The sequence below is a fragment of the Haemaphysalis longicornis genome, unplaced genomic scaffold (genome assembly GCF_048455015.1).
Source record: "Haemaphysalis longicornis isolate Haplotype H1 unplaced genomic scaffold, Haemaphysalis longicornis Haplotype H1 scaffold_3, whole genome shotgun sequence".
NCBI classification, from domain to species: domain Eukaryota; kingdom Metazoa; phylum Arthropoda; class Arachnida; order Ixodida; family Ixodidae; genus Haemaphysalis; species Haemaphysalis longicornis.
In genome coordinates, this window is record NW_027526335.1 from 54647640 (window position 1) to 54674066 (window position 26427).

Here is a 26427-nt window from a genome sequence, read left to right on the forward strand (position 1 = left end):
TGCGTTCATGGAAGAGCTGATAATTCAGCTGACAACAACAACAACATTTTTGACACTGCGTCATACATCGTAATTTATAGAGCGAATGAAGATTTCTAAAATAAGTTTATCCGATACCTGCACAGTCGTAGTTCCAAAGGTGGCCGCAGGTGGGCTCTGGCGCGTTTGAACAACTTTATGACAAAAGTCACTACAGCTTCTTCAGCACACCTTTTGTAAACACTTGTTAGCGCGGAATGTAACGGTTTAAATTGAATCCTGATATACTACAACAATACCATCGTCATTGCGAGGTAACATACTGAACAGAAAACACCACTATAAAATGTATCACAATTTACCAAGGTCAAGTGCATGGCCAAAGTTCTACCGGGACAATTACATCATAATTAGCATGCAATATTAATTATGCGTAAACGTTTTATGCGGGATGCTGATGTGTGTGTCCTTACTTCGCTACACAGCGACTCTCCATGAACATTGTACTCCGTCGGCGTGCTGACGCATGTCTGGCAATTAGTGTGATGTCCTCGGACCACGACACCCGGCTGGCGGTGCGACGCAGGTTTCTAGGGCCTTGTCTTTTCTCCGTGAATGCTCTTTTGAGAAAAAAATTCCACGAACGCTTTACTTTAATCTAACCCTTGTATGTGCGTTAAGCGGACGTTTCTGCGTGTTTCAGTGTTTCGTGCGTTTTTTTTTTTTAGCGTTTTTGTGTCTGCTTGCGTGTTTAACCTATTCCAGCTCCTTTCATTTCCACATGGAGACAGAAGCGCAGCTCTGTGCTACTCTGTACCGTTACATTTATCCCTTTCTACAAGATATTCTCTATCAAATATATACTTTCCTTGACATTCCGAAAACCGTGAACCAATCGTGGCCTTCATTCGGATATACGCTAGGCAAGTTCTTTAGGAAGTGAATCGAGCGCCCATTTTGAGCTCTCCGCCGCATTAAACGGGAAACTAGCGTGACGGAGCGTGTTCGATGCACGCATCAAGCGGAGCATTTTAATGAGGCAAGCGCCCTGCAGCATTCACAAAAACAGCACAATAACGAGCCCTGTCTAGCTTTCCCCAACAAAAGCCCTCGGCCGCTTCGCTCTGTTTTAATTAAGCACCTACGGCCAGACCGCACTTCGATCGAAGTAGTTAAGGCCAGTCGATTTAGAGGCAGGAGTCATACCCGAAGCGTTCGGGGTGGAATTAAGGACCTTTTACTTTAGATCATAACTATGACGACTGCCGTTCAATAGGCCGGGTTGTTTCATATGTGAGTCATATTTTAGCGAACCCCTGCACGTTTTGAGAGCCGATTTGGTTGGCGTATTTTTTTTGCGTCTCCCATATTCTTTGAAGCCATTTTTAATGCCTGTTGCAAAACTGTTTCTCGAATAGCAAGCAGCGTGGACACCAATTATATATGGGCAGGACATTTCCAAACTAATAGCGCCGATGGCACGACATGTGTACGTCGAAGCTGCTTAGCGGAAAGCCAATTTGGGCGTATATTTGGACAAAAAATTGAGAGCATGAACTATCAATACAGCGTCCTTCTAATTTAGAGTTGACGTTGGTTTGGTTTATAGAAAATACATAAAAACGGGTTAAAACAGCGTCGCAGAGAGGCTATATAGAAACATAACCAAAGAGACCATGTCGGATCGAGCGGCGGCGCCATAGCAAAAGCGAAAGATAAACAAATCATGCGCCCCTCAATCAAACGAAGACGATGGTTGAACACGAAGCTTTCACGTGACGGCCTCTGGTTGTCTCATTTCTCCAAACCGCTTCGACCATGTCGAAATCGAGCAGTGCGATAGACGACGGCTTCACAACGCGGGGGACCCAGGTTAGATTCCAGTAACGGCAAGCGCTTTTTCTTTCTTTTAATTAGGCGTTTTCCCGTTGGAGACGCCATAAATGAGAACACTACAGCTTCGCTTTAAAAAATGGTGGCTCGTCCTCTGTGATTGAGCGGCGCCATAAACGGCGTTCGGCTGCTTGAGCAATCCCGATTAAGTTAACCATGTACGATATACATTCAACGAACAAACAGTAAAAGTCCTCGTATTTTCGGCTGAAATTAAGAGGGGGGGCGGGGTACAAAGACACCTAAGCACGTATTATAGGTTGTGAATCCGAAAGCATGAATGTCGAGCTGAACGCCTGAGATGCTTTGTTCTGGCTCGCTTTGTCAAAAAACTCTGCAATCTTGCGCTAGAGACGCTTTGTTTTGAGATTCGCCTTATAGCTTTCATAGTTTGGACTAGGAGTTCCCCTCGTCCCTCACGGAGATACGAGACCCGGCGGTGCGTTCCTAAGGAGCAGAAGAACTAACATTTAATAGCACTTGGTTTCTAAACGGAACGAGCTACACGAGCAAATTCCCCTCTTCTCTGCAATACGTTTAAAACCAATTATTTTTTTCCATGTTTATCTGACAGCAGAAAACGTGGTCAGTTATTTTCTGTTCCCCTTTAAAAAGGCTCAAACATACGCGACAATAAACCCATAAGCATGTAGGCTGAAGTATAAACGGTCAATCATGCCTTTACACAGGTCAAGAACATATTTCTGGACGTGCTCACCGGCGTTCCCGCTACTGAATATTAATAGCATTGTTTAGCAGCTTCTTAAAATTCTATAGCTTTGTGAGGTAAATGTGGTTTGGTGTTAGTCGGGCGTAGGCCTACTTCGTTGCTGGTGCTAAAATGATGATGATGGTTGGATGTTTATGGCGCAAGGCCAACTGGGGCAAAGAGCGCCAAAACAATAGTCATATATGAGGGGTGAAAACTTAAACACTAAGTAAAGTCAGTAAAAACAAAAGTGAAATCACAAACGACAATGAGCATGGCTGGTGTATAGGGCCAGATTTCATGATGCGTGATAGGAAATGAGGTTTAGAAACTTGACGTCTGACAAATACTCAAACACACGTTTCACAGAAACAATGGCATCGTCACCTAGAAAAAACAATGGATGTAGGGGAATATGTTGTCTGTAGAGTTCTCTGAAGTGTTTGTGTCGTGTTGTGTGAAGTGACTTGCACGTGATTAGTATGTGCACTACGGATAGGGCCTCTCCGCACCTGCTGCACTGGGGTCTAGAAGATACCGTCAGCAGATACGAGTGCGTCGCATGGGTGTGCCCTATCGGCAGCCTACCCAAGGCGACTTCCGTGTGTCTGTTGTGTGAGTCAGCTGTGTACCGTCCCAAGTGTGGCTTTATTACATGTAGTTTGTTGTCTGTCTGTTCGTCCCAGTGTGTTTGCCATGTCCTGCGCAGGTGTTGTCTTATGTGTGGCTTGAGGTCTGTGTAGGGTATCGTTGTAATGTCTACAGTGTTCCTGAGTGCAGCAGCAGCTGCCCTCTCGTCTGCCAACTCGTTTCCAGCAATCCCAGCGTGTCCTGGGAGCCAGCAGAGGAGCAGCTGATGCTTCTGCGCATACACAGACATGATAGTGTTAAATATAAGATTAACTATGTGGTTTTTGGGGGGTGTATGCGATGACAGTGCGCGAACAACACTCAAGGAATCTGTGTAAATGATAGACTTTGGAATTTGATTTTCAAGGATGTCTCGTAGAATCAGTAAAATTCCATATGCTTCTGCTGAAAAAATTGTTGTGTGGACGCTCATGGTTCTGGCTGCACTGAAATTCGGACCATGAGCAGCGCAGGAGACCATAGTGGAGGTTTTAGCCACCACAGCCGCTGCTGGCCCAGCGAGCGGTGCGGAGGCGGGTTGGGCTGCCTGAGGCAACCCAGAGGGGGGCGGGGGCGGGACCAAGTCCGACCAAGCCTTTACACCGGTCAAGAACATATTTCTGGACGTGCTCAGCGGCGTTCCCGCTACTGAATATTAATAGCATTGTTTAGCAGCTTCTTAAAATTCTATAGCTTTGTGAGGTAAATGTGGTTTGGTGTTAGTCGGGCGTAGGCCTACTTCGTTTCTGGTGCTAAAAGAGGAACTGGTGTGGACGAGGCTTCTTAAGCTGGGAGCCAGTATGTTTATTCGCCCATGAAGAACTGTTTTTGCTCCTGCTTCTTGAACTGCCGACTGCCATTTTTATGGGGCCATTAACGTTTTCTTTTGAGGGCGAGAGGGCTTGAAATACACCTTCACCGAAGGTGTATTTATGCTTTGTTATACTTTCATAGAGTTCCTCCGGGAAGGCAGGTTTCGCCCCTTACGTCATAAAGTACATGCGAAAGGCGTACGTGTAAGCATGGCAGTGCCTAAAAAGCGGGGCACTCCTAGCCTTTTTATAGTTTTGCATACACACTTTACTCTGTATTTAACCAAAGCCTTCAACAATAAGGCGTCTTCGAAGTTGCCGCTAAACTTGTCGTCGGTGGGCGCCTAACTTGGCGGTCCACAGCAATAATTGCCTGTGAAAGTTTCACATATACGCAAGTGCACTCATTAAATTGAATCCCACATTACGCATTGCAAGCAAGTTGCTCCTAATCCCTGCCACGTGTGCTGTGGTGTTTTCGTGGCTTTGTAACACTGAAATATTGGTAGGCGTAACTCCGGCCAATACAGAACGAAATGTTCAGCAAGTTCTTGACTACCGCCTTTTCGATCACTAAGCCTTTATTCGTATGTTGCTCCTATTTTTCGCCCGGCTGCTACTGGAATTCTTGACCCATTACTCCCCGTTCTCGCAACATGAATGTTAAAGAAAGCCAATATATCTAGCTTGATAATAGCCAGTATACATAAGATTTCGTAAGGCATCGAATTGCATAGACCACAAACTCCCCCCAAGTATAACGCTGCTTTTCGTGAAAATAAGCCTACGTGTTCGAACTCGCGCTTATCTGTTGGTCTTCAATCTTTACCACGCGGTTCTTTTGTGTTCTATTTCCTAGCCGTCGGAGATAACGAGATCTCTTCTCGTTCTTCTTTCTGGCTTTGTACAGATATAGTAATGTCGCTTATTCCCGCCGTGGCCCTTTCTAGGCCAACAACACGAAGCGGCTGCTTGCCAACTTCCTCTTTTATATTTTATATGGTAGGTAAAGTTCTGTCCCTGTGATACACTTTGACTCAAGCGTAGGTTGATGCATCCGGCTGTGTTTGCTCTTACCTCTGAAAGTTAATTGAGCACTTGTAGATAAAAAGAAGCTTCTTTTTTGGGGTAAAATTGAGGTACTGATACGCACACAGTGGTTTGTAAAAAGAAAATAAGAAAAGAAAAGTATATAAATACGAAATGTTACTCACAATAGCGACATTATTAAGCATTGACTCCGTATATCAGGAAGGTTTTTCCTCCGTCGCGTGATATCCAGAAGACTTGCTAAAATGGTCCGCCTGACGCATGTTCTGCTCTGTAATTAACCCCGTTACGGCATCGAAATTAGCGCCTGTCATCGAAGTCACACCACATTGGAGCGAAAAAATGGCTTCGCTAGCGGTCGGGCGATGAGGGGCGCAAGCAGTCAGACATTGGGGGCAGGATCACGTGGACCTATAAAGACCGATTATTTTTTATTGTTGATTGTTATCAAATATTTCATTTTTCTACGTTGAGCTAAACGGGCTGAATGTCGTCGATGTGAAAGTTTCTTCGTTTGTAATGCTTCAAACAATAAAGAAATAAACACCCCAAAACTTCGAGGCTACTGTTTTCCTTAGGAGTGATGTCAAACTGTCTAACTGTGCAAGTTTCTTTTTTTACTCTTTCTCTTTCTCTCCCCCAAGAATGTTTCGCTTAGTTGATTTGGACTGAAGTTATTTGCTGGCTTTTAAAATTCAAAAGCACGCTATGCAACTGTGTACGAGGCGGCAAAGAGTTCCTGTTTCACTTCGTAGTCATTCGACACACAGTGTGACTTAGTTTCTCTCAATCTATATCGTGTTCTGCACGCTACTTTGGCTCCTCATTTTGACAGCATGTCGCAAGGCGAAAGCCCCCGGTGAGAAGCCGTCAATCTTTACGCAGGTCTAGGTACTGCCAGTCGTGCGTTCGGTTCCGCTCTAACACGCATCAGGCCATCTCGGTTCATCAGGACGCATTCAACTCGTTGCTGCGTAGCGCATGCCTCATAAAAACAAAGCGCGAGCCTCTGCTTTGCCCCTGAAGTTTGTAGGGACACGGTGCTGTGAACATGGTTGGGTACTGCCTCGCGGGTGATACTGGATGTCGCTGCTAGCCTGAGGAACGTGCTTTGAAGATTCTGTGTAAAAAAAGCAGCGCATGATACAAGCGGGTCCATGTTGCGCTATGCATTGTTCATGGTGTGTACACCGACTGGTTGGCCAACAGCACATTGCAGCACCCGCCCGTCCAAATGACTAGCCAAATGAACGCTTTCTCGTCTTAATCTCGCCCGAGTACGCTTACAGGTTTCTATTACTCATGAAGGCAAAGGAAAGCATAGAACAACATGGTACACGGGCTTGTTGCGTGTTACTGTTACAGCCACTCGTTGACTGCTGTGAACCAAATAACCGAAACAAGGCCGATATAGTTAGGAGTGGTCATGACGACAAATTACAACATTTTAAATTTAACAACTAGCCCTTTGTACAAAGCTTGGTTTTACAGCCACACACACAAAAAAAAACGTTTTTAACAGAGGAAACGCAAAACCCATTAAAAACCTCTAATTTCCCGACACAGTGACGCAATAGAGGCCAGCACGAAGAACGTAGTTATAAGTGTGTTAAATACAGGTTAACATTAAAGGGATACTATCTAAAAAAACTAGAATCCCCACTACAATGGCCCATTCCCGTTTCTTGGTGGTGGCTTTGTTAGGCGGCGGCCAATCGCAAAAAAAAAAGATCCTGTGATGTCACAGACTTTGACAAGAAGTGACTACAACGTCGAAAATGCATCAGGTGTCTTCTTAAATATATCGATTACCATGTTAAAGTTTCTGACAAAATTGGTAACATTGCCAAACTTGCAATTTGTCTACACGGCCTTTTTGTGCAAGAAACCATCCGGATTAAAGCGCTGCTCCATTTATTCGTCTGTTTGCATTTTGTGTGTCCAAATTATAACATATTTATAGCTACTACTGCTCACAATCTTACCCGTCAACGCCAACATTAAACTTCGCCAGGGGTGGCAGCAGCTTCAAAGCTGAGCGCAAAAATGAAACAATAAACGTTGCGCTATGCTGAGGCATCACTTTTGCGTCCTGAAACGACAGTCTGTTACGCACCTCTTGCAGTGCTAGGCGAAGCGCACCAAAAATATCCAGAGAGAACACGCGCACAATAAAAAATGCGGCCTTGAGCGTGGAATATTAATGGTCTAATTTACGGTCAGGCTGGTGCACTACTCCAAACCGTGATTGTCGCTCCATCGATCCATTCAGTAATTCCCCCACGCGTGCGTGTTTTGGCATAAAGGCTCACATAACTTGCAGGCAACCGTTCGCGTAAACCAGACACGGCGCGCTGGTTATAACGTTGGCCTGGGACGAACGCCGTACTGCAGTAACATAGCGTGAAGAACAGTATGGCGTACACATTGAGTGCTGGTTGCGCCAGCTGATAGACATTATCGCTGTGCTTTATGCGGAAGTGATGGGCATCGGTTTTAAAGCTCCGGCATCGATGCCTTGTGAGCAAGGATGACTCGGTGTTGCCCATTATAAGCGGTAGATGCAGTGCACAAGGAAGAATTTCTCATTGGGTTTACTCTCAAATCAAGCTTTAAGATTGTAACTTTGCTCTCCGAATGGTACTTGCATTTAAGTAAAGCTTTTAGGGTCATTTACAAGTGAACGACATTTCGTGAATATGACATCCAAACTGGTGCTGCCGCGGACAGTCGAATTGCGGAGGCTTCATGATATAAGGTTATTTTAGGTTATTCGCTTTCTGGCACCCTATGTGGCTCTTAGCTTGCGTACACAAGACAAATTCCCGTATTTGTGTGTAGGGCGTTAATGTAGGAAAAGCGCGAACTGACGTTTGCTCTGCATGGACCGAATAAAAAAGTCAGTGTATACTAAAGCAAAGCCTCACCTCTAGTGGAATGCTCCCCTCCAGTCTCTCAAGGGTTCGTCCTTGGACCGGTGTTATTTCTTGTTTGTATGAACGATATTTGTTCTAATAATAATCAAAACATCACTTTTCGAATGCTCCCCGATGATTGTTTAATTTATGGTGAAATACTGTATTTATTTATTTATTTATTTATTTATTTATTTATTTATTTATTTATTTATTTATTTATTTATTTATTTATTTATTTATTTATTTATTTATTTATTTATTTATTTATTTAAGGTGTTCACCAACAGCGCAGCGCAGCCCCCCCCCCCCCCCCCAGTTAACACCGTACTTTATAAGAACGGTAAGTACTACACTGCAATACGCAAGCATCATACGGGACCCTTATAAAAAAGGGCTAATTCATAAAATCGAGTTGCTTAGCGAAGGGCGGCTACATTGATATTTAAAAAAAATTGGCCGCGTATCTGCAAAAGACGATAGTCTTTGTAGACATTTTCCAAGGAAATGCCCCCTTTGCTTTCCCGCTCACCTCTCATGCTGTTCCTGTACTGCCGCGCTCATCCCAAGGTAAACACACTAAAGGTTTGCGCAAGGAGATTTGAATTTACCGCGTTCCACTGCTACAGGACGGGTTCCTCGATGCCAGCGCTGAAGTACGGCGGAGACACGCGTGAATGGAGGCGACCGACTACAGGGTTCGTAGAACCGCGTGGCCGTGCTCCACGTGCGTTCCAAGCAGAACGTGGAAACTAGCTAGTGGAACCTTTCGTTGCTGTTGCCGCGTGATTTTTCATATGCCGCCAGGAGGCGGCGGTTTTCTGCAGTAGATGTAGAATATCCTTTGCTGTCGAAAAACCAAGCATACATGATTTTTTTAATAAAGGAACACCGTAAATATCCCTTGTGTACTAATTTTCTGTCTTATATTTGCGTAATGTCTTGTTCTTGTTCAACAAAGTTGACAAGTATGAACATATAAACTGGGCTCAGACGTTTACATTTGGCTGTGAGTATATATAACTATTGCGCATTAAGCATTTTACTTTGGCTGGGTGGCTGAATCGAGTTACAGACAGACATACAGACAGGCCAAAATTTATGGGTTTAAGTAGCCCAGGAAAGACTCTTTAATCGTATTTAATATTCCCGTGATGATTCCGCAGCACAGGTTCTAAAGTCTGGAGCCTACTAAGTGACCGCCCCAGTAACTTTCTAGTCCCTCAATACCGTGTGAACACATGCATACTCCTTTTTCCTTAGAACAATAAAAGACTGCAATGATTTACCCGGTACTATACGTTATTCTCAAACAGCAGAACAATTTGAAAACAACGTTACAAATATTTCTTAAGTGAATCCTGTTGAACGCTTCACTGTTCTTTCTTCTATAGCAAAGTTTAATATATCGGGTGTAACTTGTCTCACCTACGTTGTAGGAATGTAGTATTGTGATGTATATTTCGTGATGTATGTGATTGAGCATGTAAGTTGTACAATGTAGTGTAGTGATGTATTCTTTTCTGTGTCGGCTCTACATTACTTCTTTATGTTTGACTTGATAGGGCGGTGGTTTGGTCAGATTTTCACCCAGCTCCTGTAATGGCTCAGGCGGCCAACCGTACCTGAAAATGGAAATAAGTATGCGCATAGGTGTGCTGAGAGCTTTACGCCGCAAGTCCTTCAGGCACAGCTGTGTAACGAATGCCGTACTTTTTGCTCTAAAAGGTCCTCGCCGATGTTCTACGTACATCTGTGAAGTGTTAACTCAACGACCAGGGCGTCGACCTACTTAATGTACCGGTAATAAATCACGCGCCCCTACAAGCTACAAAGCGAACGTAGAACTCAAGCACAAGCGGGGCTTAGGGACACGTGAAGCTTTGCATCTAATGAAAGCCCCAGGGCATGTGTAAACGGGAGACAGAGTGGCGCAGGAATCGAACGGGACACCCACTTTTTCTTCTTTCCCTCCTTAGCCGCCAGAAGCGGCCAGGTTAAAGAACAAGATAACGTGACCCGTGTTGCCATCGAAAAGGAAGCCAAGCTTCAGCAGTTGCCGCTCTGGCCTTCGTTAGCCTCGAAGCCCATCGAGCTTCACTGCGCCGTAATCGGAAACGGACGTGCCGCCAAAGTAACGGCCGCCAAGGCAGAAAAAATAAACGAGTCGAGCGAGATGCAGTGGCCGTGTACGGCCAAGGCATGGCCAGCACTCAACTGCGAAGACCGCCACAGCCTCGAATGCAACCCTTCATGCTTGAGGGAAGTGTTCTCTTGAAGCAACACACAAGTAAATGGCAATAATATAAGGACAGCATCTTCCCAATTACGACCTTACTCAAGATCTCTCTAATGGCCTCCCCACGGTCTTTCAAAAATCATCGGCTGGCGAGCAACAAGACCACAGGCCGTCACGATTAGGTTTTTCAAGCAGCTGTGTGTTCTTGCTTTCTTGTGTAAGCGTCCTATAGTGAAATTTCCTGCGCATTGGCTTTTTTTTTACTTCGGCCTGCCTTTCATTTACTGATCAGGTCGCAGATGTGCAGGTTTTAAGTATTTATTTTTTCTCTTCCAGTTTATGCTTAATGTTTCGTCTTTAAAAACTCCCAATTCCTTTTACCTTTTTTTAGACGTTTACGGACTGCTGATTCCGGATTTGGCTATGATTTACTGGCAAGATTCTATATCTCGCACTACAGTTACTTTACCTAGTCTTGAACTCGATCCTTGTCCATTATCGATCTATAGCTTCAACATCAACGTCGTATTCAGTTGCCAAGTGCTTACACTTTTATCTGTTTTTTTTCTTCGTTTTACACTGTTTCGTTTCTAGCATCATGTAATTTGTGGTCGGCAGTACCTTGTAACCTAACCCGGACAGTAAACTGAAAGGTCAGAAAGTGTTTCGGAACAAGCGTTTCTACTGAAGCTTTTTCTTGTGGAAATAAACCGCAAGTGGCTGCTTAGTGCAAATTCAAACACATCACTAAGAAAATATCAACCTATTGTTTCTGAGTGAAAAAGACTACAACTTAGCGGGCAAAAGGTATAGAAGCGCATTTTTATTCAAGGACGATTGTTTTGTAGTTTACTAGCTTATATCTGGCAAACCAGCCGGTGAGTTGATTTTATGGATGTTTATGTATGTCATGTTGCAGGTCACATTTGTTAGCGATGCATGCTCGATCGGTGCAAGCTTTTTCCTTAGGCATAATGTTTGCAGTTTAAATTGCAGAAAAACTGGGCAATGCTTGCCACAAAGTGTGATAAAAAGAGAACAAAAATTATTCACAGAAAGGTCCGGAAGGTTGGGGGAGAGGGGCGTGTATTGTTAGTGCGTGCAGACGACTACGCGCTGAACACCTTCGGGACTCTTTATTCAGTCCTCCTAAGTTCTCTGCAGCGTGCGCGTTTGTCCCTCCTAGCAATTTTCTTACGAAGTTTTTTTCATGGCACATCCCTAGCCCCTTCATTACTGCGGCCAGTGTTCTAGATTCAACTGCCTTCTCCTATCCGATTTAAATGTAACTCCTGCGAGAATTTTTGTGGCTACATCCTGTGTCGCTTTTTGAACGCCTTGCACCATAAAGCTTTAATGTCCCTAGATTATGGGGATTCACAATGAGTACATTCGACCACTTTTCGGTTGAATTTTACACGGAAGGCATTTTAGCATGTTTTATCTCGTAAATAAAAACTGAGTTGGTTGGTGGTAGTTGTTGCGATGCCGAAACAATATTTTAATGTGTAGCATTCTTTGCCGAGTACCCCCACAGCCAGGACCGTGTGACGCGTTGCATTTACACAAAAATGCAGATATCGCGGAAGTTGCACCTGTAATCGCTATAATGGCGTAAATGAAGATAGCTGGTCGCACGAAGTTATGAAAAACTGTTAATTAACAAAAACATAAGAAATACAAAAAATAGTAAATTGTAAAGCGACCTACATTTACGGAGTAATTGAGATTTTGCGGCACTTCCACCCATAATCATTATAATACCGCAAATGAGATGTTAAAACACTGAAACAAAGAAAAAAATAAAACGTAATGGAAGATGGCGAACCATGTCACGCTCTGCATCTCCACAATAATGCAGATTTCGCGAGAGTTCCACTTCTAATAATAATATTCGTGTAAATGGAGATGGTTCGCCGCCAGGGGGCCGACACGGCCGGTTCGGTTTCGTATGGGCTCCCGCTCTGTGTTCCCGCTACAGCGAACCAAGGCAACTGACTTTCTTGCGACCACTGCCAACCCGTTCCTGGCGTGCTAAGGAACATTTTGACACTTCGTGGACCCTCATCGACCATCTGGAAGACCGACAGCCGCCCCGCAAGCTCGCCACCACGCCGCCGCCTTGCTAGGCCTCTCAGGCCTAGCGAGCCGAGCGATTTTGCGCCGAACGCGCTGGAAGGCGCGCCGGCTTCACAACCGACCATGACCACGCCGACCAACATGGAGTGTCAATTTGACAGCCTCAGCGGACGCACTCTACCACCAGACAACCCATGGGAGCAAGTTATCCGCGCCAAAATCAAAGCAACGACGGGCCAGGCTCCTACCCCCCCGCAGACTGGTGCGCCTAACCCTAATCCGCCCGCTCGAGTGCCCCTGCCCCGACTGCCGCAAGAGAACTACACGGTTATCTACCGCCCACGCTCGGGCCTCAACGTAGCCAAGTGGACCCCCCGCACTCTCGCTATGAGTCTTGCAACGGCAAGTAACCTTCCCCGCCAAAGTTTTCTCGACGAGGTGATCGTGCAAGCACAGCCCCAAAACAACCTTCTTGTGGCTAGCACCTCCAACGCACATTTTGCGCTCACCCTGAGCCGTATCGCTTGCATTCAACTCGACAATACGCAACACGCGCTCGAGCCGTACATGAAGCCGCCGCCCGATACCTGTCGCGGTGTCATACACGGACTAGAGGAAGGAACAACCCCAGAAGCTCTCCAAGAACTCTTAGCAGCGAACAAACCGCTACTGCTCCACGCGCGCATGATGGGCCGCACTACCTCCGCACTGCTAACGTTCAACGGAAGCAAGGTCCCGTTCTACGTGCGCGTAGGCTGCATTCTCCACCGCTGCCGACCTTTCCGACGGACTGTTCAAGTGTGCCGCCTCTGCGGGGACATCGGCCACCGCAGGGACATCTGCCCGCATCCGGACTCCGTGAAGTGTTCATCCTGTGGCCTCGCCAATCCTACAGATCAACATAAGTGCACACCGATGTGTAAACTGTGCCAACAACCACATCCAACGGCCGGCAAGGACTGCCCGAAACGCCTCGTCCCCAACCGCCCATCCCCCAAGCAACGCCTTCACACCCCGTTCTTCCACCAGCCGTCCGAGCACCACCAACCCAGCAGTCCACTCCAGGTAGGCTGGTCCACTATTGTGTCGCAACCTCCCACCGCTCAGGACTTCCCACCCCTCCCATCGGCACCCAAACCTCCCCCCATCCCTCCCCAATCAACCAACCAACCACCCTTCTCCGAGCCCACGTTCCTTCCTTCTCTAACCAAACTCCTCGAAAACATTCAACGCCAGCAAACAGAAATCATGGTTCGCTTAGAAGCACTCGAAGCCGCCAGCACCCCAGCCCCCTCCTCTCCAGCTCCAGCTTCCCCCCAGACACCAGATAACCCCGCTCCTCTATCCATCCCAATTGAGATAATCAAATCACTGGTAAACGAGCAATTTCAGACACAAGTGCTTCCCACTGTCGATCAGCGTTTCGACGTCGCCCTAACCGAACTCAATAAACAAATCACGAATTCAACGGCAACAATTCAGCGACTCACTGACGCCCTGACCTGCCGCCTCAACGCTCTAGAAAAAGCCCTCTCCACAACACCCTGTACCACTACTCCACAAACCAAGAAAGTCAAACTGGCCCCCGCACGCGACGATTACTCAATAGCAATGGACACAGCCCTCCCGGAAGATAATGTCTGACCCTTCTCAGTTGCACATCTACCAGTGGAACTGCAGGTCCCTCAACAGTAAGAAAGCGCAACTAAACCTTTACATCGCACCCGAGCCGCCCGACGTTATTGCGCTACAAGAAGTGGATACCCCAAAACCCGAGCTTCGCGGCTATTGCTCGTATACACAAGACCCAGGCCACCGAACAGCTGTTCTAGTAGCGCAGCATATTACTGCACAAGAACACCTCATTGCATCAGAAATCGCCCACACCTTTATTGAAATTCTCCCTCCCCGCCCGAATCTCCCAAGTGTCTACATCCTGAACGTGTACAGTCCGCCGCTCTCATCCCTGAAGACCGTTGACCTGCTTATTCATGAAGCAAGCCGAAAGTCGCAGCAAAGCCCTCTCATTGTACTAGGGGACTTCAACGCCCCCCATCACTCATGGGGATATCACCAAGCCTCTAAAAAAGGAACAGCCCTCCTCCATGCGGCACAAAATCATTCCCTAACCCTATACAATGACCTCACCACCCCCACCCGCCTTGGAAACAGCGTCTCTAGAGACACAACACCTGATCTCACCTTCGCCCGGAACGTTCCCCATTTAAGCTGGTCCCTCCGTACGGATACCCTTGGCAGCGATCACTATATAATAGAAATCAAGCTGCCCAGCCTCCAAACGGCTCGCAAAACCGGAAAAGCCCACATAACAAACTGGGCAGCCTTCCGTAAAGACCCTACATCTCTTCCTCCAATCGAAGAAAACCTTGAAGCCTGGACAGAAGCCCTTGAAAGTCTGGTCCGAAAGCACACCAGCACTGTCCTTTTAACCGACAAAAACCCAGTAGCAGACGCCCACCTACAGCATCTTTGGGCAGCCCGCCACGGTCTAGTTAATCGTTGGAAGAAAAGGAAGCACAATCGGTCCCTCAAAAAAAGAATAGCCGAAATTACTCAACAGGCAGCAACTTATGCCAAGGTCCTCCAAAATCAAAATTGGCGTAGCTTTTGCGATCAGCTTCAGGGCACGCTCACTACCAAAAGAACCTGGCATATTCTCAGGAAACTCCTAGGCGACAAAGCCCCTCGCAGACTAGGACAGCAACAAATCCAACGTCTCATTCATAATCACCACCTTCCCCCCCAAGAGCTGCTCGATTCAATTCGCACCCACCTCTTCGGGCACCCAACAACTTACCCACCCCCACCTGAACAGGCCTACACTGGACCCCCAAATGACTCACTGGACGCTCCGTTCACTTCATCTGAACTGCAACAAGCACTCGGCAGACTCACACGCAACACGACCCCAGGAAAAGACAAGATAACCAATAAATTAATCCGCAACCTGGATGACGAGGCCCAAGAGGACTTACTGACTCTCTTCAACTATCATTGGAAGCATGGTACTGTACCTCCTCAGTGGCGCCACTCTGACATTACCCTGATCCCCAAGCCTCACAAGCCTCTAACAACGACCAACCTCCGCCCAATATCACTGACCTCATGCCTAGGCAAGCTCTTTGAGCATCTAGTACACAACCGCTTGACCACCTACCTGGAAAACCGTGACCTCTTCCCCCACACTATGTTCGGTTTCCGTAATCACCTTTCCACTCAAGACGTCCTAATTCAAATCAAGGAGCACATTATCGACCAACTTAGTAAAACCAACCCCAGCTGTGTCCTGGCCCTAGACGTTCAGGGAGCTTTTGATAACGTGACACGCGAGGCTATTTTGCAAGGCCTTCAAGAAACCCACTGCGGCCCGGCCACGTACAACTACGTCAAGGCATTTCTGACCAACAGAACGGCCTCCATCCGTCTCGGTACTCATCAGACACCTACTTTTCCAACACCGGCCAAGGGGACACCCCAGGGCTCTGTCATTTCGCCTCTATTGTTCAATGTCGCCCTGTTGGGCCTCCCTAAGCTCCTCGCCGAAATTCCGGACCTACATCATGCATTCTATGCAGATGACCTCACTTTATGGACAAACAAGGGTTCTGCCGGGCACCAGCAAGACAGTTTACAACAGGCAATTGATACGACAATGACGTACCTCGCCACTCGTGGGCTTACGTGCGCACCTCAAAAGTCTGCACTTCTTATCCTTCGAGCCCGCACTAGAGGACGCCCCCCACAGCCTACTCCGGATCCGACAGTTTTCATTCAAGGCACCCCTGTACCTCAAGTTTCGACACTCCGAATACTGGGCGTACCCTTTCAGGCTGACGGCTCTGGTGCTGCCCTCTTACCCCAACTACATCGTACAGTAACACAACTTATTCATCTCATCAAGCGAATTTGCACCCACCAGCACGGTCTTCGTGAGCAAGACACCTGCCGCCTCATACAAGCCATTCTCATCAGCCGCATCACGTACGGCACCCCATATGTACAGCTAAAGCCTCAAGAACACTCCAAGATTGATGCACTCATCCGTCGGGCGTACAAAATCGGCCTCGGTCTTCCTGCCTTCACACCCACCCAGAAGCTACTGCAGTTAGGAGTGCATAACACTCTCGCTGAACTCCTGGAAGCGCAGCAGGTAAACCAACTCTCCCGCCTGGCGCTGACACCTACCGGCAGAACGGTCCTCCGATCTCTGGATCGACCAACCCCTCCACCAGCAGAGACACTCCAGCATCTCCCGCAACCTATACGTAGCTTCATCAGAGTAACCCCCATACCGCGCCACATGCACCCAGAGTACAACAAGGGCCGCCGTGAAGCTCGGGTCAATTACCTCAACAGACGTTATTCTGGCCAACCAGACAGCAGATACACCGACATCGCGCACTGCAATTTCACATCTCGTGCCACCCTGGCAGTCACGGATTCTACAGGTGCTATACTCACCTCGGCCACCTTACCTAACACCACAACCGCAACAGCAGAAGCAACCGCCATAGCCCTGGCAGCCACCACCACTACAAGTACGGGCCACCTCACCATCTTAACAGACTCTCAGCAGGCCTGCCGCTACTACCTTCTTGGCCGCATTCCCTACCAGGCTCTCAAGATACTTCAATCCCTCAAGACTCCCCCAACCATCCAGATAGTGTGGACACCTGGGCATGCCTTCCTACCAGGGAATGAGGCGGCACATGCCGCTGCCCGTGAGCTCATTTTCCGGGATTCCCGTCCAAAGACAGACGACTTGGCATCCGCCCCATCCCTCCACCCTCTGCCGCTCAGATACACCGACCTGCTTGCCCACTACCGCCACACTCGTTTCCACTTCCCCCCTCCCCACCCGTCGCTCACTACAGCAGAGGCCCGGACGTGGCGCCGGCTACAGACAGGCACATACTTCAACTGTACCGTACTGTCGCACATCTCCCCTACCACATTCTCCTACTTCTGCCATTCCTGCAACCTCCCCGCCACAACAGCCCATCTTGTATGGTTCTGCCCGCACCATCCCGATCCCCTCCCTTCCCCATCCCCTGAGCGGTGGGAACGCGCGCTGACCAGCCTGCACCCGGAGGACCAGCAACGCCTGATCAACCGGGCCACCCGGGCTGCGGAAGCGCGCGGCTTCCTGAACTGAGGACGCCACCCACCTTCTTTCTTTCTTTTTTTGCTCAATAAAACGTTTTGCCTCCTCCTGTAAATGGAGATAACTGGTCGGCCAGGATTTATAAAAACAAAACAAAATCGTCTGAAAAAACTTATACTCACGACAAGCAGCATAAGAATGCTAGGCATTAGTAGATTATTCACCGAATTCCTGCATAATTATAATTTTTTTTGTAATTTTAAGGATGTTTACTTTTTCTTATAGCAGGAAGATGAGGCAATATTAGTGATTGGGCTTACATTTTCACTTTTAGATGTTTCTCTTGCCTAACCTTTGGACAGAATTTGAATTCAGCCTTATGAGTCCTGCCACAGTTTAGACAGCGCTTCTAAGTAGAATTACAAGCCTTCAAGTCGTGGTCGTCTCTACTCTTTGGAATCAGGCAACAGTGTTTCAGTGGAATTCTTGCGGACTATCCTCTCGGTTGTCTGGCTTTAAGCACTCATCAATAAGAACATATTTCCCCTCATCGTCATTTCGGAATCAATACAGCGTCTGGATATCCGCCTTTCGGGATATTCTATGTATCGATCTTTGACCAGGTCAGAAAACAGTAGAGCACTCCTTACAAATCGTAATCAGTTAACTTTTCTAGCTCACAACGTGGAGACGGATGACTGGAAGGAGTATGTTGCGGCGACGGTGAGATGACATTCGAGCTTCAAGGAATGCTGAGAAGCGCATTGAGGAGTACATGAATAAGCTCGCAAGAGAGTGTTGGAGAGACTGTTTTTCTTTACAGCGTATCTCACTGTCAACCCCATCAACGCCGCCTGTATTATCAGTGCTGCCTAATGCGTGAGCGGAAAATGGCCAAACAGCCACTCTCCCGTTGCTCTCTCCTACCCCTTTCCCGCTCCGTAGCCTTCCTGCGTGCTTCCATGTCCGCCGGCCAGCGAAGCTTCTCGGAAGCTAGGGAAAATAGTTGACAGTTTCTTGGGCACTCCCTAGATGGCATTTCTACGCCTTCTTGTTTGCACAGTGCCTGCCTGTCTTGGTCTGTCGCTGAGAAAACCAGCTTTGCAACGGAAGACGCAAAACCACTCCTGCTGCTGCAGGCTGATGCAGACTTTGCGCTCTTACCTACTTTGATCCCGTGCCGCGAAACTTCTTGAGTTGAGCATGCCCCTCTGTCCCCTCCCCATTTTGGCCTTGTTTTGTCCACTCTGTTAGCACTCCGCACCGGTAAGCAGTTCTAAAATTGAAAACTGTTCTGTAGAAGTGACCAGACAGCGTTGCTGGACCGTCAGGTGCTTGTCTTTTTGTTTTCTGTAATTTGTTGAAATTTAGAAGCACGTGATACATTTTTGGAAAGTAATGGTAGAAGTGAGCGCACGAAGAAAAGATTTGCACGCAATATTTTCTTCCCAGTTCCTCCCGGGAGAAAAATATAACTAAAACTTTGGCTGCAAAAACCGAAAATACAGTTTTTCGGTTTGCTATTTTTCTACCCGACAATAATATGCTCTTACACTATTTTAGTTCCGCCTCCGTCTGTCATCTTCCGAAAAATGCAGCAGGTATGAAGGGAGCGACACGTTGAACGAGATCCCCAATGGGCCCCCGAACTAGCGCCCCATCGCGGCTAAGATGTGAGCGAAACGGCTCTTGAAACCCTACAGGCAAGCTGGCAGACACATGTCGTAGAAGTGAGCGCAGCGTTCGCCACTCGCGAAGAGTGAAGTAAGGCGGGACGTCCGCCGGCGAGCGCCACATAGCGGATGAGTGCCTGAACTAAGCGCCCCTACCGCTCCTATTGAAAAGCGGGCGACGCGTAAGGCAATGTTTATACCGGCGGCGTTGACCCCATAGATTGTTGGCATGGCATGTTGCAGGCAGTAGGTGATAACGGGTCAAAGAATCGCCACTCCTCTACCGATGCCCTAGCTTGCGCTACAGACAACTTTGGTAGGAAAAGTACTGCGCTCACAGCGGCCACTGTCCGCTGCGAGGTGCCTATGGCGTTTCAGTTAGAGCCCAACATGGCCCTGTCCCGGCATTTCTGGCGTTATCGTTAGCAATTTATGAGGTATATTTGTTCTATCGACCGGTATATGTAGAAGTCGGCGAGAGTTTGTGGGAGACATTTTCGAAAAGTAGTACCCGGACCTCGAATAAAAAAAATACAGAGGGCTCTACTGCCGTTATAAAAAACTACGAAGTACTGACACTGATATTTGCTTATATGGGTTAGGGTTATTCCCAAACGCCGCCACGGAACTTGAACGGTGCACGTAGTGCCAGAAGAAAAATGTTGCTATTTTTCTCTGTTTTCCTGTAAAAATTTTGTTAATTTAACAAGCTCCGATGATGCACTGTTTTCATTTGTGAAAATGACGATTTTAATAGTAAGCTTACCGGTAATCTTGGTTCCGTGCTGATTCACCTTTCAAGCCAGGCGACAACACCCCGCAGAAACATCTTGTATTACCACATCATTAGTCAACGCAGAAGTTCCGGCGCACGTCCTCTAAGGTGCTCCTGACCTGCAGCGTCCTGCATCACCACTGTCACTCACACAAAAACAGGCCTTAAGCGCACTGCAGCCCCCAACCTGGAACAGTTTTGTTGTGGCCAACGTGCCCACCAACATCTGCTTTGGAAATGATAAACCCAACCAACTGTCACCTCACGAAGGCTCCAAACAGTAGGAAAGTTCATTTCACCATACTTCAGAAGGCAGGGAATAACGACAGAAACTGCAGAGTACCACCGACGCATACCAGTCGTCGTTCAGTCCACAGCGAAAGGCCTGAACCACGTTTCTGTCACCGCTGCACATATTCATACAACTCGCGCACCCGTCCGAATAGGCATGCTGAAAAATTCACATTGCGTTTCCATGCAGGCAACTATGCCCAACAGCCCAAAATGAAAGCACGGGAACGAAGGCACTCTGTGGGTCCCAGAAGCACTGCGCCTGAAGAATCGTCTGCGAGCGAAGGCAAGCGGTTGTCTCAACAGGCTAGTTGAGGCGTCTTTGCGCAGCAGTCGCCGAACTAGCATAGGCGTCGGGCAGAAAACACTTCACCACATGATATCGCTGGCGTCGTCCCAGGCAGATAGTGAGTGCTTGTAGCTTCAAAGCATTGCAACCATTTGCAAGAAATCATAACTACCGACCGCGGCAACCTTCTTCTCATCGGGACCGAGAACAAATGAACGGCTCTTGGCCCACGTTTGGAAAAACACCTAATGCAGCAATGGACGACGACACACACACAAAAAAAGAAAAACCCACCGCCCCGCTGCATGCCGAAGAAAGCCGCCGTGCACGATTGTTACCGATAGAGAAGATTAGAGAGTTTTAGCTAACCGTGTTCGACGGTCCGCTCCGGTATCGGTGGCACACTCAGCGCAACCGGAGCCAATGCCGTTCGCAGCCAAGCGTGCCACGCATGCGCAATGACGCTCCTGCTTGCTATGAGAGCGGTGCGGACCGTGAAAAACGGTCAGCTAAAACTCGCTATTTAGTGCGGTGTTTAACGCACCAAAGCTACACATGGGTTATGACATGCGGCCTGGTGGAGGGCTACGAATTTAATTGGACCCCCTAAGGATCTTTAAAGGAGCCATGAAGACAAAACAAAAGTTTGTAGTACCCCAAGCACTTTCCAGGAAGCAAACGATGCTTTATTCACTGAGAAATAAGACAATTTAAGCCAAATGTTTAAATCTCCTGCTAAATTGTACATTTCGTGACGTTAACAATGGCGTCATATGAGCCGGTATATGAAACAGATACTTAGTATGTCGACTCCATATAGCACCCACATGTGGGAATCAAAGAGGAACCGGAACTCGTGCCGAAACAGAGACGGCGACCATTTTAAAAATACTAGTAAAACCTAGTGCACCCGCAGCCCTAGTCATGGAATCGCCTCATACGGACAACAAAGCTCTCGCCGAGGATCTCGGGCTTGCGTTTAACAACCTCACACCACTTGAACGCTCAATGCTTGTAAGTGCACGAGCGGCAGTAGTTGTGGGATACACGGATGGACCTGAAAGCGACCATTCCGCGATAATAGCAACAGACGAACGCGCAGCCGTCGACACCGCTGCCTCGTCAGCCCCGTCGCGACGGACGAATACAGACTGGTGTATATGGGCCGTAGTTTTATTACGGTTAAAAATAGTTCAGTTTTAGTAACAGTATCGCTTATGCCAATTGGCCGGTGTCGTGTATGTAAAGCCGTTCGCGCGATCTCTCTGCTACGACCAGAAAGATACGAGCATCGATGCGCGGTGTGTACGGTATTTTTTTTTTCCAAGCTCAGAGCGCTTTGACGGCGATATGACGAAGTCGGCGACGAGCGCCGGCATGTCCCTCGAGTGAGCTAACGTAAGGGTCTCTGCTGTAATCACTTCGTCAGAAATGAAGCGAGCACACTCGTACTTTCTTTAGCTCCCTTTCTCCTCCGTTTGCAAAGTTCACAATACGTAGCCACTTGCTTCGCCGAGGTTCGTCGTTGGGCAGCGCATGAAAGGAGATATCTTCACCGGCGGGGATGTAGCACTCCCTCGACAATTTTCCCGTACTACATTGGTATTTTAGGACGCAGAAACGAAATTTCATTGTAAAGTACTCGAAAAAAAACTGAAGTTTTCAGTTGTACTCGTTGTAAACTGAAAACAAGCTCGTATCGGCATTAGCAAGCCAACGCGAACACCCATTGCGAAACTTCTGCGACGAGTGGCACTACATCGTCGCTGCTTGCTGTTCCTTACTCCCCTCGTTTCTATTTTTACCTTTGCGGTTTGGGGATATGACGCCAACTTCCTGTCAAGGGATTAAGGTACCAAGCAACGTCGCGGCTGTGTGGGCTAGAACGGTTCGTTGGCTCCGAAGCGCCTCGAACCCGGAAATTCCTTTGCGTGGCGGCGAGATGTCCAGCTCGGCCGGCGGTAGTTCAGTACGCATTGGCGTACATGTTTGCGTGTTCGTTCGGAACTTCAAACGTTTACTGTACCGTTCTTAGAGTCATAAAAGGAGTGTGCAGTATGTTTCACGGGCATATAACTGACTATGCAAACTGGTAAGCCATGCCTAACTTGGGTTTGCTTTTGCCGGCCTCCGCCAATTGCAGAGCATTCTAGTATGACATCCAAGGTTCTGTTGCGGGAAATGGGCTGGTGGGTCGCATGATAATTTCTTTTTTTCTTAATTATGTTGCTTATCTGAGCGAAGTTTGCGTTAAAATTGGTGTCAGTATGGTTCGAACGAGGCAATCTTTCGAATGAACCAAACTTGTGTTTTCTCTTCATGGCTCCTCTAACGGTCGCAAAAAAGTCAACACACGGGTGTTTTCGCTTGCCTCCATAAGAAATGCAGCCATGGCGGCTGGGATCGAACCCCTGTCCTTGGGCTCAGCGGGCAACTCATTAGCCAACCGCTACAGAAGCAGCGCTAAACAACTTGTGTGGCTGATGAATAATTGTAATTGAACCGAGCTAATGAGGTTGAGTGATTAGCCCGTAACAGTAGCTTATTGTCTCAGGCGTAGCGCTGCTTATACCGAAGACATCGATTTGATCGCGGCCGATGTGGCTCTTTTCTGATGGTGGCAAAAAAAAAAAAAAACACAGGCCGCGGTGGCTCAGGGGCCAAGGCCCTTGAGGCCGGAAGAATAGTAGGGTGACGAAATCCTGGATGAGGATGAGGTGAAACAAGCATACAAAAACACTATTCACGGCATAGTCCCACATTAGAGTCCACGTCGTCACGCAAGCCGCCAGCCCTCCTCTCCCGTCAGAACCGTCATGACTGGCTTGTTTCTCGCAATGTCCTCAAGAAAGGACAATACGTTTCGGTTCTTGTATATTTTTTAAGTGAAGACAAACAATCAAAAAACAGGCTCATAACACATAAATCCACAGATGGGGAGCTCAAGGCTTAAGCGAAGGGGCACAGACTACACAGCTAGCAAAGTATACCAACAACGACAGGAAGCGAGCGGGGCTCCTACGTGATAATGAAGGTCTTCACCCATAGGGCGCGGTTGGCCGTGTACTGTTGGCTTTTTCCGATGTGCGTTGTCGGGAACGCCGTCCATTAGGGAAAAACCTTGGAGGCGATCGCCTCTTTATCTGAGCTCCGGCACACTTTCGCATTAGAAGGGATCCACGGAGGCTGATAGAGTCCCGATCAGCTGGAAAAGCACTGCTGCCCGGATCACCAGACGGAAACCGGTGTTTACTGCCGCATGCCTGCTTTCTTATCTTTATCTGCTGGCTACCTTGTGTTGCTATACCGACTTGTATCAGCGGGAGGTGTTGGTGTTGATGCCAAGAGCCGAGAGTGTGATCAGGCGGGCAAAAATCACCGATTCAACGGAGCGGCGTAGAGCACATGAAACACTCGCATATTTTAACCCTGGTGTCAAAGCAACCGAAGACCTTCACTGCAAAGAGGAAATGTTTCATTAATAAAGTTCTAAACTGAGATAGTTATCTCTTTGGCCCCGCGCTTACCATCCCTGATAATAAGGTTGAGAACTAATCCAGGGCTCCACGTAGGTGCTAACGGTGCTTTTTGAGTCGAGACATTTTCATCAAGATTATTAACCAAACATTTTAGGAAGATAAACAGCGCAGACGACAACCAGGAAGGAAAGGAGAAAACACCACGGCGATGTGCTGTTGTTTTCGTTCCTTCGTCCGTCTTGTTTGCGCTATTTTATATTCTCCGTTGTGCTTCACAAACTCGCCTAATCTCTTACGTTATCAAACATTATTAACAAACATAGCAAAGCTTGAGGCGCGAGGTGTCATGAAGTTTCAAATAGGAATTACAAAGAAGATAAAAAAAACTGGCATGTATTTTCTCTCTCTATGTGCTTTTGCGCAGTCTGCATGCATTTATGCAATGACGTCTTGAAGGGGTGCCCCTTATGAAATGTTTTCACGAATGTGATTTATATTGATACATGCGCTGCGCTGGTCGTTCCGTACTGTGCCTGCAGAAGAGGGGTGTAATTGCTATCGTTCTAACTGAGGGCACTACGGCAAGCAGCATTTTCTTATTGCCTTTGTTTTGGGCGTCAATGACTAGATATCTCTGAACGTTTGAGACTAGTAAGTGAAATCGCTACTTGTAAACAAAAAAAAATTGGCTGTGGCTTAACTGAGTTATGTATGGGTGTGCGTATACGCTATGTTTTATTGCTTAGCTTGGTTCTCTGTGCGGTTACGACGCTTCTCGGTGTGTGCGGCTCCTTCTTCCTCCGTCTTCTCGGCTCGCTGCCTCCTCTTGGTTTCGTTCCGACGACGAAGCCTGGCTTCTTTCATTCTCTCCGACTCACTTTCCATATCTGACGACGACTTCCACCGAGCTGCCCCTTCTATATATAGGATGCGACGCCGGCTCCTCCACAGTTGCTGTAACGCGGTTTCACCAGCTCCTCCTCTGACAGCAAAGACACCGCGAATCACCACACACAACCACTGACAACAACCACTGACACAGAACCAGCTAACCAGGAAAAACCGCGTTTTATAAAATGCACTAACCAAGGAATGGTGCTGTATCAAGCATATGCATCAGATATAATTTTAAGAGCAACAGCGTGAACTGTGAACACAGACAAACGTCAGAATAACAGTTGACGAAGAAGCCGAGCCGCACAGGACCCCGAGACAGCGACAAACATGACTGAAAGTTCTTTATGCCAACATTTAAACAATAGAAGCGGTGGCACGGTCTCACCGATGGAAAAAAAAACAAAGCTGAATGCGTATACCTAATAAATGTGTCACCAATTACGCTATCACCGGCGTTCGCCTTATTTAGCACCATGGAGTACGGCTGCTGGCTTAGCTTTGGGATAGGAAAGCCTTCCTGGAACTACAACCACCACTTACCACACGCAAAAATCCTATCCCCCACACACCCATTGTAAAGACCAAGCCTACCGGAGACGCAAGGCCGCCGAAAGTGTTTCTTGCTGTTAATAAACCTCCTGCATACGTTAAGGAGCCTAACTTGCTGGTCAAAATTCAGGGCCCACAAGCACAAACACACAAGGCCAAACGTCCGCCAGTATTTCGGTAACTTGTCTCCTTCGAGCCCCATACGGAGGTTGCAGGAGCGATGTACCTCTTAGTAATGACACCCCTACATAGCCTACCCGGCTGTTGTTTTACAACTGGAAGGGTTTTGTGCCCGATACTAAGAGATTTCGACAAATGTTTGCAGATACTCAAACCCACTCTGTGAGATAGGCTGAAGGGTACCGACATTGAAGGTTCTAAACTTTGCATAGAAAGCGCAGTTCTCAGAAGCCACGCTTTCCTCTTGAAGAAGCAGTAGGCCTACTCCGACCTCATCCAGCGACGTGTTGCAACCAATGCCTTAGTGTCGTAACCGTGACCGGCGCGTCGGAACCGCAGACAATCGCCTCACCGCCAGAGGGGGAGATGTTAAAAGGACCGAAGATGTAGCCACCCTCATGTGCTGTGTAAACGGACTCGCTGGGCACTCAGTTAAATACGTTCCCATGAAACACAACAAAGGGGCTCAAAATAGCAAAGGCTACGAACCGAATCGCTCCGTTGTCTCGTTTGTATGACTCTTCTTGAAACCTAATAAAAGCAGCGACACGCCAAAAAAAAAAAGGCCGGCATTTGCATCGGTTATATAAAGTAAATGCTCCTTCGCTTGACCGTTTGTGACCTCAGAGTTATTGCTCCTTCTATATTTGATGAATATTTATAGCGCTTCTCAATATCTTTTGCATGCAAGGAAGTGATGACGCCAATGGCTTTAACACTCACTCGGAGACAGACAGCGGGTAGCAGAGGCATAGTTTTTATCTCCGGTAAATTCTTGGCTCAAAAAACTGTTAAGCCCATATAAAATGGTTTCCGTGGCTTCAGCAGCAGTTCTAAGAATGGAGAAAAATAAACAAAAACTT

The 26427-nt window shown here is 47.6% G+C and overlaps 1 long non-coding RNA gene across 1 annotated transcript in view; it reads right to left on the minus strand.

Annotated features, from left to right (window-relative positions):
- The window catches only part of LOC144173254 (uncharacterized), a 198174-nt gene extending 177312 nt beyond the window's left edge, over window positions 1-20862 (minus strand). Inside the window, exon 1 of the long non-coding RNA XR_013323209.1 lies at window positions 19871-20862. This is a non-coding gene — a long non-coding RNA (uncharacterized LOC144173254). The remainder of the gene's footprint in view (window positions 1-19870) is intronic.
- Window positions 20863-26427: the final 5565 nt, after the last annotated feature.